The 21,200-nt window shown below is 42.0% G+C and overlaps 1 long non-coding RNA gene across 1 annotated transcript; it reads left to right on the forward strand.

The window, feature by feature from the left end:
* The first annotated feature begins 118 nt into the window (after positions 1-118).
* LOC123379884 lies at positions 119-13,391 on the forward strand. The gene is made up of 2 exons (XR_006584863.1): positions 119-837; positions 12,187-13,391. It is a non-coding gene; the product is annotated as an uncharacterized LOC123379884 (long non-coding RNA).
* Positions 13,392-21,200: the final 7,809 nt, after the last annotated feature.

The raw sequence follows: 21,200 nt of genomic DNA on the forward strand, positions 1-21,200 counted from the left end.
TTAGGAACCAGAGAGAGGAAGGACCATGCTTTTGGGAATCTCTGGAGATCTATAAACATGATGAGAAAGCTCTTGCTGTCTCAGTGAAAAGCCTTGACTGCACATAAGTGTAGCCTGCCTGGAGGCCCTGGTGATGCATGAGTGATGTCACTGAGTGGTGATGTCACAGTCATAGCTCAGGAACAATACCAGGGAAGGTTCAAGAGTCAGAGAAGCAGAGGCAGGTAAAGATGACCAGCGGGCGACGAAGATGTCAAACACAGCCACAGAAGAACTGTAATGGTGACTTAGAGCAATTCCTGAGTCTCCCAGTGCTCTTCCAGGGGTTTGGGGCTTGAGGGATTTGAACAACTTCTTTGCTGCATAGACAATGAGTGTGATCACTGTAGTGAGTAAAACCTTAGTTTTAACTAAATATTATGGTGATCTCTTTGAATCTTAAGGTTCGAAGGAAGTTTGAAAGTTGTCTAACTCAGTCTCCCAAAGTCACCCAAGCAGAAGCCGATGGGGTCTCATTTGCCACATCAGTACCTGATCCAGAGCGATGGCGCATCTGATGAGAATCCAATTCTTATTGGATACTGAGGCTCTTCTTGCTATGGGTAGTTATAGTTAGAGGTTTTTCTTTTGTTTGTTTGTTTAGAGTGTCACACATGCTTTGTGGGCAGAGGGTGTCACATGTCACATGTCTAAGAGAAAGTATGTGCCAACTAAAGGAGAAATTCTCAGGCAACAGCAGCGTTAACTTCAGGAATAAATGCATTTTTTAAATTATGAAGAAAATATTTAAGTAAGCCTCTCTTGCATACCCAAAGGAGGCCAGGAGCTAAGTCTCAGGTAGGTGTGCAGAGTAACATTCCTCCACCTTATAAAGAAATAGACATCTTGAAATTGTCCCCTCGTGCTTGGGATGTTGGGAACCGGAAGGAGAGGGATGTTGAGGAAGGTCTGGAGAGGAAGCGCTGGGCAGACATGGCAGGCGCCCATGGCCCAAGGAGAGATGGGACCCATGAGAAATACATGGGGAGTGGCTAAGAATTTCAGGAATAGGGTGTCTGAGAATTCAGTTTGAAGTTCTTATTTTACTTCCTGGTGCGTTGTGTCCCTTACCAAAGCATAATTTTCAAAAACCTAAAATCATGATTGTGTTACAAGAATTTTATTTCATTCATAGCCTAAAATCATGTGTTTAAAGGACAATTTGAAGAGCACACACACACACACACACCCACACACACACACATTTAGGTAATCAGGAATGTCAAATAGATGCAAAATTGAGTGATATCCTACAGGGCAATAAAGTGTAAGGCTTGAGAACATCATTTTTACAGGATGGAAGTCAATTGTATTTCTCCTAGATAAAATTCAAATATGTCATTCTTAGTTTCTATAGCTTACTCCTTCAGAGTTGTAAGATAGCCTAGTCAGTGAAGACAGTGCATACCCCCTGGAGGTTCTGGTAGACAGAGCCAGCACTGCAGGGAAAGGGCACCCAGCAATTACTTTTGCAATTACTGTGCCCCGTTTCCAAGTCTTTGATAGTTTGTCCTGACATCCCCCTGAAACCTTCAACCGTCCATAAAACTCTGTGTTTTTTTAAAAAAATTTTAAATGTTTATTTACTTTTGAGCGAGACACAGAGACAGAGAGAGACAGAGAGACAGAGCACGAGCAGAGGAGGAGAGCAGAGAGAGAGGGAGACACAGAATTGGAAGCAGGCTCCAGGCTCTGAGCTGTCAGCACAAAGCCTGACGCAGGGCTCGAACTCACAGACTGTGAGATCATGACCTGAGCTGAAGTCGGATGCTCAACCAACTGAGCCACCAGGTGCCCCCATAAAACTCTGTTATAGCTGCCACATTTTAACGGTGCTTTGTAAAAATGAAAGTGGGATGAATGTGGACGAATGTCGGTAAAGCAAGACCAAAGAAAACAGCACGTAGAGAACACCAGATTGTAAGTGGATACCAAGACTCAAGCTGAGAGTGGGGCTAGAGTAGAAATCCTCAGGCATCTCAAGGAAAAAATCTGGCCTTTGTGGAGGGGGTATTAAACAATTTTATTTGGATAATAAAGTAAAGGAGGATCTCAGAAGGCTGGCAGGCTAATGGACATTTGTGTTGATAGATTTTTTGGATAGTAGAATTTGTGAGAGAGGAGGAGAGACTTTAAGTGAACTGATATTTTCCTCCCCATTAATAACTCTTTTTTAGGGTTTTAACAAAGATAGCACATGATAATTAAAAACATTTTTATAGATAATACATATCAGTAAAAATAAATCAGTAAAATGCAAACAACAAAATTTATAGAAATCAATGGATATGTACAAAAAATTAATAAAAATATATTTATTGAGAAGTCTCATTCACATTCTGGTTCCTGTTCATCCTATGAGGGTAGCTTTTTATTAAATTTCTACATATCCCCCTGTTGTTTTTATGGAGATATATAGACTATTTTTCTCTCTGTTTAACAAAAAGTTAGCATTCTTTATGCTGTTTTGCATCTTACTTTTAATTTAATGTATCTTGGAAATCTTTCCATGTCACTGCCTACAGGTCTTCCTCATTCTTTTTGGCTGCTGTATAATATACCATTATGCAAATGTACTATAGCTTATTTTATTTTAAAAATGGACACGTGGGTTTTCAGTCTTTTTTAAAATTTTAACACTTAGTTAACATATAGTGCAATATTGGTTTTAGGAGTAGAATTCTGTGATTCATCACTTACATGTAACACTCAGTGCTCATCACAGGTGCCCTCCTTAGTACCCATCACCCATCTAGCCCATCTCCCACCTCCCTCCCTCTGTCAACCCATAATTTGTTCCCTATCATTAAGAATCTCTTGTGGTTTGTTTCCCTCTCTCCTCTTCCCTGCTCCTTCCCATATGTTCATCTGTTTTGTTTCTTAAATTCCACATATGAGTGAAATCATATGGTATTTGTATTTCTCTGATTGACTTATCTTGCTTAGCATAGTACATTGTAGCTCCATCCACATCATTGCAAATGGCAAGATTTCATTCTTTTTTATGGCTACACAGTATTCCTTTGTATATGTATACCCCATCTTCTTTATCCATTTGTCCGTCGATGGACATTTGGGCTCTCTCCATAGTTTGACTGTTGTTGATAATGCTGCTATAAATATTGGGTGCATGTTCCCCTTCAAATCTGTATTTTTGTATCCTTTAGGTAAATACCTAATAGTGCAATTGGTGAATTGTAGAGTAGTTCTATTTTTAGGCTTTAGTTTTTTGAGGAACCTCCATACTTTTCTCCAGATGTTTTCAGTCTTTTTACATTAAGTATCATGCTACAGTAAATAACCTTGAACATGCAACATTTCCCATGAGTGCAGGTATAACTGTTAGATAAATTCCCAGTAGCGGGATTGCTGGGACAAAGGCTAGGTGTCCTATAGTTAGTTGCATTTTGGTAATTACCCTCTTATAGGGGTTGTGCGCCCTTGTACTTTTTTTAGTAATAATGAGAAGAGGGCATGATTCCTAATAGCCTTGCGGTGCTGGATAGCTTCTCCTGATCTACGCTTTAGCATTCTCCATACTGATCTAGGCCATCCGAGGCTAATTTTAATGTTCATCATTAAGAAACTACCTTGTCTCAGGCTCTGTGCTGACAGCATAGAGCCTGGAGACTGCTTTGAATTCTGTGTCTCCCTCTCTCTCTGCTCCTCCCCCACTCATGCTCTGTCTCTCTCCTTCAAAAATAAATTAAAAAACATTAAAAAAATTTTTAAAAAGAGACTACCTTGTCCTACGGCATCTTGTTGGGTTCATCTAATGAATGGAAGATGAGGAGGCTGGAGAGGGAAGAGAGAGAGATCATGGAGCTTGTTATCATTTCTTTTCATAGGTTTCTGTGGGTTGACTGACTCCCTTTACCAAAGACCTCAGCTCTGTCTCCTACTTCTGTTGTCTCTGGGTTCTGGTAGTTGCTTACTGTCTTTGCTCCTTCAGGCCTCAAGGTGGTAGTAACTTTCAGCTTTTGTTAATTTCTCTGCCTGCTGGGTCCCCTTAACCTGCAGCTCTGTAAGTATTCTTTTTGTAAATAGTCACCCCATTTAAATGTGCCCTGTATTTCATTCAATGACCTTGCCTGGAACATATGCCAGCAGAGTATGTGGCTAAACTTTAATTGACAAGCTGATATGCGAGACTGGTATTTAAGTCTAAGTTTTAACTTGTTTTTATTGTACTATGAGAGGCTGAGCATCTTTTCATAAGTGTAAGTGCCATTTATAATTTTTTAATTCTGTGAATTACTTATTTCCTTTGTCCATTTTAGTCACTTATGTATTCATTTATACCTGTAAATTCATTTATAGATTATTCTGGAATACTTTTGTTTTATTTTTTCATATACATATTTTTTATTCATTTGGAGGTTTTCTGGTTATGGTGTGAGGTATGGATTTGACTTTATATTTTTCTAGAGATTCCTGGAGAAGTGGTAACACATGAATGAAAAACACCATTTTTCAAAGAATTCTTAGACTTGACCCCAAAACATGATGCATAAAATGAAAGTTGATAAATCAAATTTAATCAGAGTTAAACATTTTTGCTTTGTGAAAACCCATGTGAAAAGGATGAAAAGATAATATATAGACTGGGAGAAAATATTTGGGAACTACATTGCAACAAAAACTTATATCTAGAATACAAAAAATTTTTTCAAAAGTCAACCAAATTCATGTAAAAAATCCAAGTGCAAAATGGCAAAAGATATGAACAGATATGTTAGTGAAGAAGGCATACAGATAGCAAGTAGGCATGTGAACAGATATTCAACATTATTATCTATTAGGAAATGCAAATTAAAACCATGGTAAGATAGCACTACATACCTATCAGAATGGATAGTATATAGTGACCAGAGCAAATGCTAGTGAGGATATAGTGAAACTGAACTACACGTATGTTGCTGGTGGGAATGTGAAATTATACAGCTGTATTGGAGAAGTTTGGCAGTTTCTTATAAAAGAAAACTTCAGGGGCACCTGGGTGGCTCAGTTGATTAAGTGGCTAACTCTTGATTTCAGCTCAGGTCAGGGTCTCATGGTTTATGAGTTTGAGCCCTGCATCCAACTCTATGCTGACAGTGTGGAGCCTGCTTGGGATTCTCTCTCTCCCCCTTTCTCTGTGCCCCCCTTGTCTGTCTCTCTTTCCAAATAAACTTTAAAAAAATTTAAAAAACTGCAATTTTCATATGACTTAGCAATTCTACTTTGAGGCATTTATTGTAGAAAAATGAAACCTAATATTCATATGAAAACACACACAGTGTTTATAACAGCTTTATTTGTGATACGGTAAAATTAGAATCAGTCTGTCTGCCCTTCAACAAGAAATTGGTAAACTGTGGTGCATACATACCCTGGAATACTACTCAGTAATAAAAAGGAAAAGACTGTTGATACACACAACAACTTGGACAAATCTCCAGGGGATTATGCTGAATGAAAAAAAAGCCAGTCCTAAAAAACATGGCATATTGTGTGACTCTACTTACATAATATTTTGAAGTGACAAAATTTTAGAAATGGGGGACAGCCTAGTGGCTGCCAAGGACTGGAGACATGAGTTGGGGGGGAGGGGAAGGTGGAGAGTGTGGTTATATAAAGACCACATGAGAGATCCTTGTGGGATCTGTTTAGTATCTTGACTGCAATAGTGGGGAATCCTGCATAGGTGATAAAATCATACTGAACACACACACACACACACACACACACACGTACAAGTACAACTGTGGAAATCTGAATAAGGTAGGTAGATTGTGTCAATGTCGATCATATTTTACTATTCTATTTTGCAGAATGTTGTCATTGAGGGAAAGCTGGCAAAGTGAACAAAGGAACTCTGTATTATTTTATATAACTGCATGCGAATTTGTAATTATATCAATAAAAATTTCATTTAAGAAAGTTTTTTATTCCTATAGATTTGAGATTCCAACTTTTTCATGAATTAAATTCCCTATATATTTATGCCTTTCCTAGATATTGTATTTTATTTTAATTGGTCTTATGTCTGGACAACATGAAGATTTTGAACTTGTTGTTTCTGAAAGATGGCTGGTTTATAAATAGATATTTTGAAATTTCACTTATTACATCACCGCCTATGGTAAATTATTTCCAAAAATGGCTCCAACGATCTGTCTTACATGCCCTTTTTCTACTCCTTCCATCAAGAGCCAGAGCATGTTTCCTCTTCTCTTCTCTTTCCTTCATGTCCAGCCTTGTGACTAGCAATGGCCAATAGAAAGGCAGAAATCATGATGTGTGATTTCTGGTTCAGGGACTTAGAAGGCCTTGCAAGCTCCCTTTTTTCTCTTTTAGTAACAAGTCACATGGAAAGGGGGTCAAGATAGACTAAATTTTGGGAAACCAGTTGGGGAGAAGGTGGTTCCAGTCTTAAGCGAAGACATGTGAGTGAGACCATCTTGGACTTTTCAGCTCAGCTCAGTCACCAACTGAATTAAGCCTCATGTGGGTCCAAGTAAGAGAAGCAGAAGAACCACCCAGTCAATATGTGGAATCATGGGAAATAAATCAGTATTATTTTAAGCCAGTAAAATTTGGGGTGGTTGGTTATGCAACAATAGATTCTTTCCTTCTTTCTTTCTTTTCTTTCTTTCTTTCTTTCTTTCTTTCTTTCTTTCTTTCTTTCTTTCTTTCTTTCTTTCTTTTCTTTCTTTCTTTCCTTCCTTTTCTTTTTCTTTCTTTTTCTTTCTTTCTTTCTTAATTTCTTTCCTTCCTTCCTTCTTTTTTCTTTCTCTTTCTTTTTAAACTTGTTTTCTTTTAATTTTTATTTAATTTTGAGAAAGACAGAGACAGAGAGTGAGCAGGGGTGGGGCAGAGAGAGGGAGGGAGACACAGAATCCAAAGCAGGCTCCAAGCTCTGAGCTGTCAGCACAGAGCCCAACGTGGGGCTCGAACTCACAGACCTTGAGACCATGACCTGAGCTGAAGTCGGACGCTTAACCGACTGAGCCACCCAGGTGCCTCAACAATTGATAATTTATACATGTAAATATAATAGGCATAATTTATAAGTTAAGATGAAGACTTTTCAATTAAATTCATTTTTATTGAATACTATGTGACCAGCCATAACACAGCAATTTAAGGGATACATTAGACGAGATCATATATATATATATATATATATATATATATATATATATATATATATGGTCTTTTTAGGTAGTAAAGGAATTTTACGTTTAAGATCATTTTCATTATTTGTCATAAGAGGAGCAGTTAAGGGAAAATGGGGATTGAAGAAGAATGGAGAGGGCTAAAAGGGAAAAGGCAGATGGGGAAATGAAAGTCAGAGAAGAGAGAAAATGGTGCCAAATTATTATGAAAAGTGGTGAGGTGTGGGGAAAGGAGAGACAGGGAGAAGAATGGGCAAGAGACATGAGAAAAAGCATTGAGGGGGAGGAAAAGGCAGCAGCAGACAAAAGATGGAAAGATAGTGAGACAAGCTTGTCCGAAGAGAAAACCATGCTTATCACATCCTGCATGCGGATTTCAGGAAAAATTTGTTCTGCCTCTTGAAAATTTGATATCCAAGAAAATTATGTGAAACCTAGAAATTTAGGACAATTCTTTTGTACTGTTGAGAACATTTTCAAACTTCAAAATGTATTTTTTTTAAAATAAAGGTTTTAAAGGGATTTCAGAGGTCTTTCCTCAAGTAAAGATGTTATTTAGAATTGGGAAATTTACGTTGGAATTTTAATGGTATCTCATATATACAAAAATCCTCATTAACTTTGCTGAATAAATAAATGAATTCACTAGCGAGGCTTTTGAAAATCTCTTTGAAATCAAGCACTGTTTGGCAACCCTATCTTTCATCTTTGGGAGGTCAAGGCCAGTTTCTACTCTAATAGCAAAGGTCCTTCATCTGTGACCAGTCACCTTCTCCTGCCAAATGTACTTTTTAATTCTGTTGTGACCATTGTTTGCCCATCCTAGGCCATCCCATCTCCTTTTCCTTCAGGGCAGAGGGTTGATTTTGTCTTCATGTCACCTCATAAGCACAGAGTAGGTGACAACCTCTATGGATGCAGGGAGTGAATTATGGCTAGTCTAAGGTAATCATGGTGGACTCATTCCCTTTGCAGATACTGACTTCAGGAGGGGTATGTGACTAAATCTAGCCAATAGTCCCTGAGGAAAAGTCACCTGGGGTGCTTCTGGAAATTTCCTTCCTAAACACAATGGAGACATGGGAAGAATCTCCCCTCGTCTTCACTAGATGTTGTGTCTAGAGCTGTCAGCTGATGCTCCTGCAAAAGCCGTATTTTGACTCTAAAGGGAATCATACTGAGGTCTGAACGGCCCCGGGGTCTTGATCCAAATTTAGATGCAACTTGAGATAAGTGGGAGAAATACTCTTATTGAAGTAAAACAAATATTGTGAGGGTGCTTATCATCGCTCCGTCACTCAGCAGTACATAATTTAGGAACAAAGGAAGTAATGCTTGGTCGTAAAAAATAGTCTTGAAGTAGGAAAATATTTCTGCTTTTAGTGACCTTGATAATGTCTATATGAGATCATCATATCACTACAGAGAAGGAATAAATAATTGATAGAATTTCAAGGAAGTCTGAACGTTTGTGTGTCTTAATAATTTTTAGGAGGTAAACTTGATCTACAGATATCTTGATAGAATGCTCCAGGAGGAACTTGAGACCGCCTGAACTTAAAAACCAAGTAGATCTTATGTAGTTAGAAGATAACCTTGTCAACCTCTTTTATTTTGAAGATAAGAAAACTGGGTCTGTGAAGTTAAGTGATTTACCCTCACTTATGTAACTTGCTGAAACCCGGCCGGCACTCGGGCCCATGTCTCTGGGTTTCTAACCAGAGTCATAAATTAAAGAATGCAAATGATGAAGCACCCGTGGGAATCTACTCTTCAATTGTGCTTGATTTCTTTCTCTACAAAAATAATGTCACAGCATGTGAAAGATTTGTACCATCCTTGGCATTTGTAAGCAGAATCCCAGCCACAAATTGTAGCCTGGGAGTAGTTTTCCTGCTAGGGGACATCAGGTTTCAGGTCATAGGAAAACAAAATCAAACCAGATTAGCAGGGCTTTAGCCTTCCCGGAGACAGTGGAGAGAGATCAGTACAGCATGTGAGCTGGGCTTTCCCCAGAGATAGTCCCTTTTCTCTGGATTTATTTTTGCAATGGCTGTCGCCAAGTGGAGCTGGTGACTTAGCTCTGTATTATTACACGATTTCAGTGGCACATTGTATGTATTTAAAATGCAGTCATTAGGATAGTTCCTGTCTCCTGCAAAACAAACTCCCTTGCTCACCCAGGACATTCTGGGTAAATATTTTCTGTTAAAACAATCTTTTAGATTTTTTTTATATTAAAAGACCCTACTATTTTATTTTATTTCTTTATAGGGGTTCAGCTCTATGTCCTTACGGAGCCCTGTATTTCTAGTTGCTGAAGATACCTACCACATATTAGCTGTTCAAACCTCATTTGTTGATAATAAACGAGGCGTTTGTTAAGTGAGGGAATAAGTGGGGTAGTTTGAAACAAAGTATTTATAGAAGAGCCTACCTTAATTACTTATTAGGTAGCTTGCCTGCAAGCACCTAGAATCAGGCCAGATATCCAGTGTGTTATTCATCCACTTGGAGCGTGGTATCTCGTATGGTCCCAATCCAAGACAGCATATGTATCAGAAAACGTTTTGCTTATCACCTGGCACTTACTGGCACTCAAACTTAAGTCCAGGGGAGGGAAGGCACTGAAACTATTTGTCTTAACTGATTGAGGTTCGTGTCTCATAACTATTTAAATGAACAAACTACTTCAAAGAAACCAAGAGAACAAGCTGAAAAAGGAATTTCGATCTGATCAAACCTGTTTACGTAATTTGATCAGCCATGATTGACTGTTTGCTAATTCCAGGCTCCTCATCAGTTTCCTGGGATGCAAAATGAGTATGATGGTTGCTGTCTGTTCCACTGAAGGTATTTTAACTCAGGAAGACAGATGCAGACGAATAGCTGAAACATAAAGCAAAATGATCATTAAAATGCTTTTTTTAAAATGTTTGTTTATTTTTGGGACAGAGAGAGACAGAGCATGAATGGGGGAGGGTCAGAGAGAGAGGGAGACACAGAATCTGAAGCAGGCTCCAGGCTCTGAGCTGTCAGCACAGGGCCCAACTCGGGGCTTGAGGACCGTGAGATCATGACCTGAGCCGAAGTCGGATGCTTAACCGACTGAGCCACCCAGGCGCCCTAAAATGCTTAATGAAGACAAGTAACGTAGTTGGGGAGCAAAGAGGAGCCTTTGGTTTTATGTTGATGGGGATTCAGGGGCAATTCCATGGGGGAAGTGGTATCTGATTTAGGCTTGAGTGATAAGGAGTGGCAAGGAAGGAGAGAAAAGGATACCCCAGGCTCAAAGAATTATATGAACAAAATTTGTCAAACATCATAATTTAAAAAGATATTAAATGAGGTAATAATTATAACATATTCCAGATTTTTCCTTTGCTGTGAGGCAATTAAGTACATTCTAAGGTATAAATAACCTCTACCCAGAATTGGATACAATCTGGAATGCTTTTAAAAAAACTGACATAATGATTAATAGTTCTTATGGTGTTAAGACAGCCTAATGAGCTGTCATAACCAGAGACCAGTCAGGCAACATTTTAAACAAGTTGAATTTGCCCCATAAGAATATTTCAAAGGCCAATTAAAATATTTTCTTCAGTCCATAGCGTGCTTTCAAAGTTTACGTGTAAGTACTGTAATGTAAACAAAGATGTTTTCCACTAATGTTGCCTTATTGTCTATCGTTTCCTGACTTTTAGGGCTTGCTTAACATAGGAATGGTTGGGACATATGTTTTATTACTGAAGCCTCTTGAATTTATCTTCTGACTAATTGGGCTTTGCTTTCAGAACCACAGAACAATACATTTTTCTCCATGTTGTCTCTTCCATTTCTGTAAATGTCAGAGAACATGCCATTTGAGTGTGATGGAAATTATTTCACTTTCTCTCGATTCATGGTTAGTGGACAGTATTTAAGACTAGCATTAGGTTACAGGTTTTTTTTTTTTTTAATTAAACATTTTCTTCCCTCTTAGAGGATTTTTCATTGCAACAGCATGTTCCAGGGCAACCACTCTCCCCACCCCCAAACATTTTCCTGGGACAAGATTCCAGGAAGCACCAGTCCTGACAGTGAAGGGTGTGGAAATGACAGACAGACAGACTGCTGGGTCACCATTCCCAAAATAGTGCCCTCAGAGCATTTTGTTCCAAGCAAGGTGCTGTCCCCAAAAGAGTTTTCAAAAGTCAGTGTGTTTGTCCTTAGTCACCCTCTCCCTGCTTCCTAAAAGGACTTGGGGTGCCTCCCAGTAAAAGATTAACATAAGTCCAGTAAAATGCACACAAAACAAGAAAAATCCAAAACAAAGAATGGGGTAGTGTGTGGGAAGTATGCCAGCTAGACCGAACCCTGAGTGTTGGTGCGGACCTCAGCACCGTTGACATCCGAGGCTGGGTAATTCTTTGCTGTGGGGGGTTGTCTTGTGCACTGAGGGATGTTAGCAGCATTCCTGCCCTCTACCCACAAGGTGCCAGTAGCAGCCCCTGGTTTTGACAACCTAAAGTGTCTCTGGACATTACCAAATGTCTCCAAGTCGGGGGTGGGAGGGGGACAAATGACCTCCAACTGAGAACATCTACCCTAGACTAATAAGAAAATATCTGACTTTATACTTCCAACTCATCTCTCCCTGAACCATAACTCCAGCATACTTCCCAATATGTTCCAGTACATTCCAGCACTTGCCTGGCGTGCTTCCTGTTCACAGGGCACAGTGGCAACCACAGATCGGGATTCAAATCTTGGTTTGCCACTTTCTAGTTATATGGTCGTTTTATCTCGATATCCTTATTTATGAAATGGGAATAATAACATTATTTGTGAGGATGAATTGGTATTGTGTTTCTAAAGTACTTATCACAGTGTCTGGCATAGGGTAACTGCTCTATAAATTCCCGTGAGTATAGAGTGAGGGTCTTTTTTTTTTTTAAACAAACAAGCAAACAAACTTCTTTCTCCATCTTACGTCACTGCTCAGGTAAGAGAAGAGGGGTGCACTGGTGCTGAGCTGAGGTGGAGGAAGAGACAGACATGTCACATAATACTACTCAGGAGGTATCCCAGGAAGAGCGCTTGGAAGGATCTCCGGTGTTTGTAGACATTTGACTCATCATTGGAAAGCCTCTCTTCCGTTTACCTGGAGACAAAACTGAATAGGTGAGGAAAACTCAAGAAGAGCCCACCAGGAAGGAAACAGGAGCTTAAGGAGACTGGGTGTGGCCATGGGATGTAGAGGAGAGGAAAAATTCTATGAGTGTTGAGCCTGGTGACCCAGGAGTCAGGAGGTGGGGGAAGGTTTGTGGAATGCACAAGAGTGGAGGAGCCACCCCAAACTGGACCTTTTTGTGAAATCTTCTGTGAGCTGGACAAGCCTTTAAGAATGAATGCTTTGCGGCAGGGGTGGCAAGTAAAAATCACTCATTTACAGCGTACTCTAAAGATAAATTCAGGACTCAGTAGTTACTTTTGCCTTATAAGTATTGCCCCACGGTATCCAGGGTGCTGGCTGATGACTTTGATGCCCCCAGATTTAATTATCATGCAACCCATTAGCCCAGAGACAGAGGATGTTTAGTTCAACATGTCACGCTTGTATGTAGTTCATTCGGTGAAAACCATCGCTCACAAAGGAAACCGATTTAGAAATGATTCAGAATAGGGAACCTTTATAGTTATGAAGCTCTGAATTTTCATCCTCGGAACTGGACAATTAAAAGTTGGGCAGAATAATTTTAGTATGTGAAAGCTTTTTCCACATAGGACAAGAAAGCCTTTACCTCATGGATTTTGTGGAGAAAAATTTCAGTTCACTGTTCTCCTGTTTGAATCATTATGACCAAGTAGGAGAGAATGAGGATCTGTTCCAGTGGGAAATATTTAAATTAGGAGAGATTAAAAAAATATCTACAATTATTTTGTATCATCTCCAAGGGAACCTCACTTTAATAATATCCTAGGAAATTTCCATCTGGAATAGAAAAGACAATGGAATCCAAATATGGGTGTCCTAGTGCATGCATACGGTGCTGTTAGTAGCCAAACTTCTGGCTTTGTTATGCTTTGTGAAAGTTCTAGTAGATCTTGACCTTCGTTTTTTGGGAGACCTTCAATATGTTACTGAGCTGAAATGTAGGTCCAAATGTTATGTTAGCCCACAGTCCAGAATAAATCTTTTGCAACTTTCTAATTTTTCCTGAATGCTTACACATTACCCAGGGAGCAATGCCGGAAGATTCGGTCTTGTTTTGGAACCTGGGGATCCCAGATGGGCCCAAGATAATTGACTTCTAGAGACATCTTATATCTGTTAGTGAATCAGTTGGGATCCTTGCCAGGGTATAGAATGCACCTGGATCCTAGACAATCAAGAAATTAGTGGAGAAGGAAACTGGCCCACCAGCTTTGGTACCTGTGAGATGTACCACTATGCATTGGTTGTGCTCCAGATGGGACCGAAGAGAGGCTGCATCTTTCCTCAACCTCCCCCCATACCCCGCCCCCCCCCCCATCTAGGAATGGGTGGTAGCCTGAACATGAGGAGAAGGGTACTTCTTGGATGAAAGCTGGAAGAGGAGAGAGCAAGTCCCAAGTACCCCTAAGCTAAGAAGTTGGGTGTGGGATGGTTGGGCTCTGAGTAGAGAAGCAGTGGTATTTCCATACAGGCGACCCTCAGAAATCTTCTACCCTTTTGGCTGACACATGAAATAAGGTGGATGTGAGCAGAGTGGACACTGTCCCTGTCATTGGATGCTGCCCACTGCCTGCCTATGCATACCTTTTTCAGTATTCTGTGGCTGTGGTGTGGAATAAGAGACACTTATCCTTTGAGCAGACTCAAAAAGTTGGTTTAGGTAAAGAGTGTGGTTGGAGGCCTTTTGCTTCCTTCAGACTCCAAACTCCCCAGTTTCCCGTGGAAGCTTGGTACATGGGTAACAGAGTAAAGCCCAGGTTAAGAGAAGTGCATGCTGTTTCCTCAGAGGAATACCTCATGGCAAATAGGCTCTAGGAGGCATCTAGGCAAATAGGCATCTAGGCATGAAAAGCCTGGATCGCAGAGATACAAGGAAAGAGGTTCTCATCTCTCCTTTTCCCACACTTTCCTGATACCCTGAGTGTTTACTCCTCATCCATAAGGGAAGCATATGGAACAGAACAGCTGATGACCATGTTGGAGGCTGAGGTGAATTGAAGGGATGACACTGGGGAGGGTGCAGAGAGGAGCTAAAGGGACTGAGGGGCTCTGGGAGAGGAGAACTCTCCTGACACAAGATAGGTGGCCACAAGGGGACATCTCAAGAGCCAATGTCAAAGAAACTATGTATGTCAAGGAGTTCTGAAGGATAAATCCAAGAAAGGAAAGAAGCCTCCTGAGCCCCCTGAAATATCCCCCATCTGCACGTGCCCCAGTCATGTATGCATTGGAAGATATGACTTGAATATGTAACAGAGGGCTGTTTTATATGTTCTTCTAGGTTCTGTGTGTGGTTACAATAAAGTCATAATGAATTTTGTAGTTCCTTTCTTTCATTAAGAAAAGCATTATACCAATTAGCACTACACTGTTGGTCTTATCAGGTCCTTCACAATTACCCTTAACCACACAATTATGCACCCAGACAGGTTTCGTATGGAGGCTGAAGTCCTGAGTTCTCTTGAGTTCTGTTCACTGTATGGGAATCTCACCAGTTGTTCAAGAACATGATTCTTCTTCTTCCTCCTCCCCCTTCTCCTCCTCCTCCTCCTCCTCCTCCTCCTTTGTTAGTCACGTGCCTTTTTAATTTTTTTTTCTTTCAAATCATGGCTCTTTAGCTAGTCATTATTCACATTTCTGGCTTTCTCTAATTTTTCCTGAAGCTCAAGTGTGAGGAAAATGGAGCCTGGAGCACTAAATATTCCCTTCTGTTTAGAGGTTGATTCTGAACCCACAGCAGTAACAGAGGGACTTCTCCAGTTCTCTGTCCGATCTGGCCATTGTCAGGATTTCTCTTATCACTCATTGAAGAAGTTGTGTGTTGGTGGAAATGCTTTTGGCCAGTTTGGTAGCCCCCATATTCTCTATCACAGGTTTTTGAAAGACAATGGCAAAATCAGCAATTTGCAAATCACATGGTTTATTGGTTAGAACTTATTTAAGATAAACAGCACAGTTCTTAATACGAAGAGCCAATTATAAGTCAATACAAGATTATAGTTAGCACGTTAGTTATCTCTTGCTGTGAAGTAATATTACCACAAACTTAATTAATACCTCAAAACAATATATACTTATTTTGTAATTTATGTAGGTCAGGAGTGTGGCATGGCTTAGCCAGGCCCTCTGGTCCTCTGCTTACAAGTCTGCAATAAAACTGTCAGCTGGGGGGTGCCTGGGTGGTTCAGTCCGTTAAGCTTCTGACTATTGATTTCAGCTCAGGTCATGATCTCATGGTGGTTCGTGAGTTTAAGCCCCTGCGTTGGGCTCTGCACTGGCAGTATGGAGCCTGCTTGGGATTCTCTCTCTCCCTCTCTCTTTGCCTCTCCCCTGCTTGTGCCTCTCTCTCTCTCTCTCTCTCTCTCTCTCTCTCTCTCTCTCTCAAATAAACTTAAAACATGTCAGCTGGGCTGCAGAATCTGAGGCTTGATGGGGAAGAATTCAGTTCCCAATGCATGTGGTTATTACTAGAACTCAGTTCATTGTGACATACTGAATTGAGGGCTTCAAGTTTCTTGCTGGCCATTGTCTAGAGACTCCCTTAAGTTCTTTACTACACAGACCTTCCCAACATAGGCACTTGCTTCTCAGGAGAAGCAAGGAAAAGAGTTTCCTTGCAAGATACATGTTACAATCTTATGTAATGTAATCACACATATGCCATAATCTTTGTCATGTTATGTTGGTTAGAAGCAACTCAGACATCCCATCCACACTCAGGAGGAGATCACACAAGGCATTGAATACCAGGAAGATAGTATTATTGTCAAGTAGATAATGGGACCAATTTAGAGTCTGTCATCTGCCAATTAGCAACACCCAAAAACAAATAATACTCATGGCCAGAATTAGAAATAAATGTAGTGATCTTTGCTCACTCTTGCTTTGCTAAAGCAGATGGGAGAAAAGGTAGAATGGTCATATCACCTGATCCCTAGCCAGTCAGGAGTGGCCAACGTGGAGCTCTGTGACTGTCTCCCTCTTTTCCCTGATGGTTACAATCTTAAGTTGCACGAGAGATGGTATCTTCTGGGATCTGCAGGTACTTCTAGGATGGGGTGATACTGAGTAGAGAATCATCTGCCTTCTCCATTCTTCCCTGGCAGGTGGACGCAGGGTCCAATTGGTGGAGTGTCAAAGGGACACATTTCTTTATTTTTTAAAGGACTAGTGTGTCACGTGTGCATGTCCTGATAGAATACAGGTGTGTTAGAGGTAGATAGGTTTCATTGTAGTTTCTATGTCCTGTATATTCTTATTTATTACAAGGGGCTCTACTGTTATTATCTCTTTGTCTCTCTATCTATCTATCTATCTATCATCTATCTATTTTTTTGCTGCCTGTTGGGCCTCTGCAAAAGTATTTCCTGCTCAAGTCCTCTCTTGCTCTCAGCAGTTTTGACCTCACTTAAAATTTTTTTTTATATTTAAAGCTAACTCCCTCTAAGCTCTTTTCTACACAGTAAACATGCTTAGCACATGTTGCAAATACAGTTTGTCCTTCTGACGCAAATCCCAGGCTTGCATCTTGGACTACGTGCTGGGTGTTCCTGCTTAGCTATCTTGGGTTGCATCTCCTCAGCGGCAGATTCTAAGACAAGGATTTGAACACAAGTGGTTTATTTGGGAGGCGATTCCAGGAAACAGCAGCAGGGAGTGGGGAGGTGAGATAGCGAAGGAAAGGAAGCTATTAAAGGGCATGATGTCAAGCAGGTCACTGCTGCATGTGGCAGGGGTTTAGTTTTGCTGGGTGATACTGTAGAACTTGCTTCCAGAGCTATCGGCCTTGCTCCCACTCCCAAGAGTGAGGGAACTGGGATTTTTCAGTCATTGGCTGGGGACTCCCTCTGGGGTGCATTAACTCCCTGGCATTTTTGGCCTGCAGCCAAATGGTCTATGGTGTCCAGAGAGTCCCTCAGGGAGGGAGTGGCTGGTGTTTGAACTTCAAACCCATTGGCTGGGGAACTTCTATCACAACTGCTTAACTGCCCTCAGTTTGGCTCCTGAAAAGACCATGCTCATACTACCTCATTTCTTTCTTTTTTTTAATGTTTATTTTTGAGGGAGAGAGAGCACAAGTGTGAGCAGGGGAGGGGCAGAGAGAGGGAGACAGAGGATCTGAAGTGGGCTCTGGGCTGGCAGCAGAGAGCCCGACGCGCTGCTCCAACCCACAAACTGAAATCATGACCTGAGCTGAAGACAGACGCTTAACCAACTCAGCCACCTAGGCGCCCCTCACTTCTTTCTATGTGAACATAATTCCTCCTCTTTTTCAACGTTTATTTATTTTTGGGACAGAGAGAGACAGAGCATGAACGGGGGAGGGGCAGAGAGAGAGGGACACACAGAATCGGAAACAGGCTCCAGGCTCTGAGCCATCAGCCCAGAGCCCGACGCGGGGCTCGAACTCCCGGACCGCGAGATCGTGACCTGGCTGAAGTCGGACGCTTAACCGACTGCGCCACCCAGGCGCCCCCATAATTCCTCCTCTTAATACCTCTGACTGTCAGACATCACCACTCCACGGTCACGTAGGCTTGAATTTACTGGATTATCCCTATTTTTCTAGTGAGGAAGCTGAGGCTTAGGAAGCTCAAGTGAATTGCCCACTGTCACAGGGCTGCTTAGTGACAGACCTTTCCACGGCTGTCCATAGCAGGTGGTCCCAGGGATGGAAAAGGGCCCAAGCTGCTTTGCTTGCAGAAGCTCTGACTTCAACAAAGTCATTGACCTGACCTAAGGGGTCACATTCCAGTAGATTTCTCCCTGGGCTTTTTGTTTCTGAACTTCCTGTTTCCCCTAAGCTGAAATTAGTGCACTAGCTCTCTATAGTTATGTAGATGGTTTAACAATTCTCCTGTAACCAATTCCAGTTAGTTCTAGAAACTTAGGTGAAGCCTGTATGCTCTCTACAGCTTGTTTTTCTCATTCAGTGAGTTTTGGAGGATCCCTTGTACCCTAACAATGTGAGACAGGTGACAGAGGGTTTGCTTTTTTGGTAAGGATTTGTGTTTATCTATCTATCTATCTATCTATCTATCTATCTATCTATCTATCTATCTTTAAAGAGAGAGAGAAAGAGTGAGAGAGAGAGCATGAGCTGGGGAGAGGGGCAGAGGGAGAGAGAGAATCCCAAACTGACTCCACACTCAGTACGGAGCCCCATGTGGGGCTTAATCCCATGACCCTGGTATCATGACCCGAGCCGAAATCAAGAATTGGATGCTCAACCGACTGAGCCACCCAGGTGCCCCCAGGATTTGCCTTTCATAGTGGGCTGGTTGTGAAGGAAAAGCTCAGCTTTATTTATGTTTAACATGGAGCATGATTTGGATAGCCTTTCTATGTCAAGCAGAAAATATTGTAGACCTTTCCAAAATACTCAGGGACAACGACTTCTTCTTCCTCTACCTCTGCTGCTGCTGCTGCTGCTGCTTCTTCTTCTTTTTTAAATTTTTATTTTAGAGAGAGAGAGAGAGAGAGAGAGAGAGAGAGAAAGCATGAGTGGGGGAGGGTCAGAGAGAGAGGGAGACAGAATCCAAAGCAGGCTCCAGGCTCCGAGCTGTTAGCACAGAGCCCAATGTGAGGCTCAAACCCATGAACCGTGAGATCATGACCCGAGTTGAAGTGGGACGCTGACCCACCCAGGCGCTCTTGTCCTTTGTCTTCTTGTGCAGAGACTTACAAGGGTCACAGCGATAGCTACTGATGTGACTGACTAGGGCCACGAGCGGGAAAGGTTGTGAAACAGAATGTACTGGAGATAACATCTTCGGGAGCCACACACAGCAGCGCTCCTCTCTACTTGCGTGAGTTCCTGCAGGTTGTCAGCAATCTGAGGGCAACATCTTTTCTTAGGGCAAGTTAAGATCCTCGCTGTTGCCCCAGAGTGAGTATCAAATTACCTGCAGTGTAAGGGATACACAATGGCGGAGATTTTATTTCTAATGAGCAGAGACTGGAAACACATTTGGAAGTCTGTCATGATGTTTCTTTTCCTACCTCAATCGAGTGATCTCATTGGGTTGAATTCTCTGTGGTTTGGCCGCAAACTCTTTTCATTCCCATGTTCATCTTTCCAACTTGCTGCCCCATTTTATGTTCTACATCTGTCCTTCCAAGTTCTTGCTCCTCTGCGACGTCTTGATTCCTCATCTTTTATTCAACCTGTTGCGAGCCCCCTCTGGTCCTTCCCTCTGCTTAGTTTTATAAAACTGATCAGTGCATGTGGCAACTAGGGGGACAGAATGAAGACTGGCAAACCTCTCTAAGACAGGCTACATGGTTTTCCTCTAAGGCTTTGTATGCTCCTCCTAAACATCTGATAATAAATGGAAGAAAATCTTTGTAGAGCAGATAGGAAAGCTGAGGTGCCAGTGAACTGACAGGCTTGGTTGGGGTTATCTGACGTAGGTAACCAAAAGAACACACTTCATGTGATACGACCTTTTTTTTACAAGATCATTTTGGTGTTTTTTTTTTTTTTTTTAAGTTTATTTTGAGAGAGAGAGAGAGGGAGAGAGATGAGAGAGTGAACGGGGGAGGTACAGGGAGAGAGAAGGAGCGAGAAAGAGAATCCCAAGCAGGCCTTGCACTGCCAGTGCAGAGCCCATTACAGGGCCCCATGTAAAGCTCCATGCAGGGCTTGAACCCACAAACTCTGAGATCACGACCTGAGCCAAAACCAAGAGTTGGAAGCTTCACCGACTGAGCCACCCTGGTGCCCCTGAGGGCGAGAGAAGACTGAATGTCCCAACTCAAAGATAGGCAGAGAGAAAGAATTCTTTCTTACTCAGCGTTTTGCTCTCTTCAGGCCTTCCCCGGATTGGGCGAGGCCCACCACCACTGGGGAGGGTGATGTTTTGCTTAGTCCACTAATGCAAATGTCAGTCTCATCCAGAGAACATTCCCTGCCCCCCGCTACAGACATACCCTGAGTAATGTTTAACCAAATACAAATATCCTGGCACTGTGGGGCCCTGTCAAGCTGACACATACAGTGAACCATCACAAATTCCCACCCTGGTGGTAGGGGGCTGCTGTGGCATCATGTTCTCCTTGGTCGAGACAGGAGCAGTGAGATGCCCTGGACCGTGGTTGCATTGTGAGATCTGGACCCTGTGATACTTTGTGCTCTGAGGAACCAGGTCCAGAAGAGAAGCTGTCACTGTGATCCCAGAAGTGATGACACATCAGTCCTCGTCTCGTTTGACAAGGACAGACACAGACCCCAGGTAGGGCCAGCTCAAGAATTCGTGAGGCCTAGCGTAGATGAAGATGCTGGCCGTTGTTTCAAAAAAAGAAACTGTGAAGCATTTCAAGATGGCAACCATAGGGTTAAACTGAGTGCAGGGCCCGGTGCAAATGCCCAGGCTGCCTGCCCAGGAGGCCGGCCCTGAGCCTCGGACTTTGGAGTTCAGAGAGACATCAGAGGCCACCTTTTCATAGATTATGACAGTCGCATGTTGAAAACTGGCTGCGCCACGCTTCTCTGCTGATGACCCGGAGAGCGGGAGGGCAGCCCACTTTGGCAGCTCTGGAGAGGGCCCCACCAGGGGCGCATGCTTCTCGGACCTGGCCTGAGTTACTGCATTGCGCACTTTCTGGATCTGTAGAGCGTACCCGGATCCACAGCCGTGTGGCTCCAGCCTCTGCGCCAGCTCTCCCCGGTACCTGGCGGTTATTTTTAGGTGACCGATGGTGGTCAGGTTGGACTTGTAATTTTCATGCCTGAGGCTTGAGTTTCCCAGGAAATGTTTCAGAGAATTTAATACAATGCAACACATACATGTTAACAAGGG

This window comes from Felis catus, chromosome C2 (assembly GCF_018350175.1).
Source record: "Felis catus isolate Fca126 chromosome C2, F.catus_Fca126_mat1.0, whole genome shotgun sequence".
NCBI lineage: Eukaryota > Metazoa > Chordata > Mammalia > Carnivora > Felidae > Felis > Felis catus.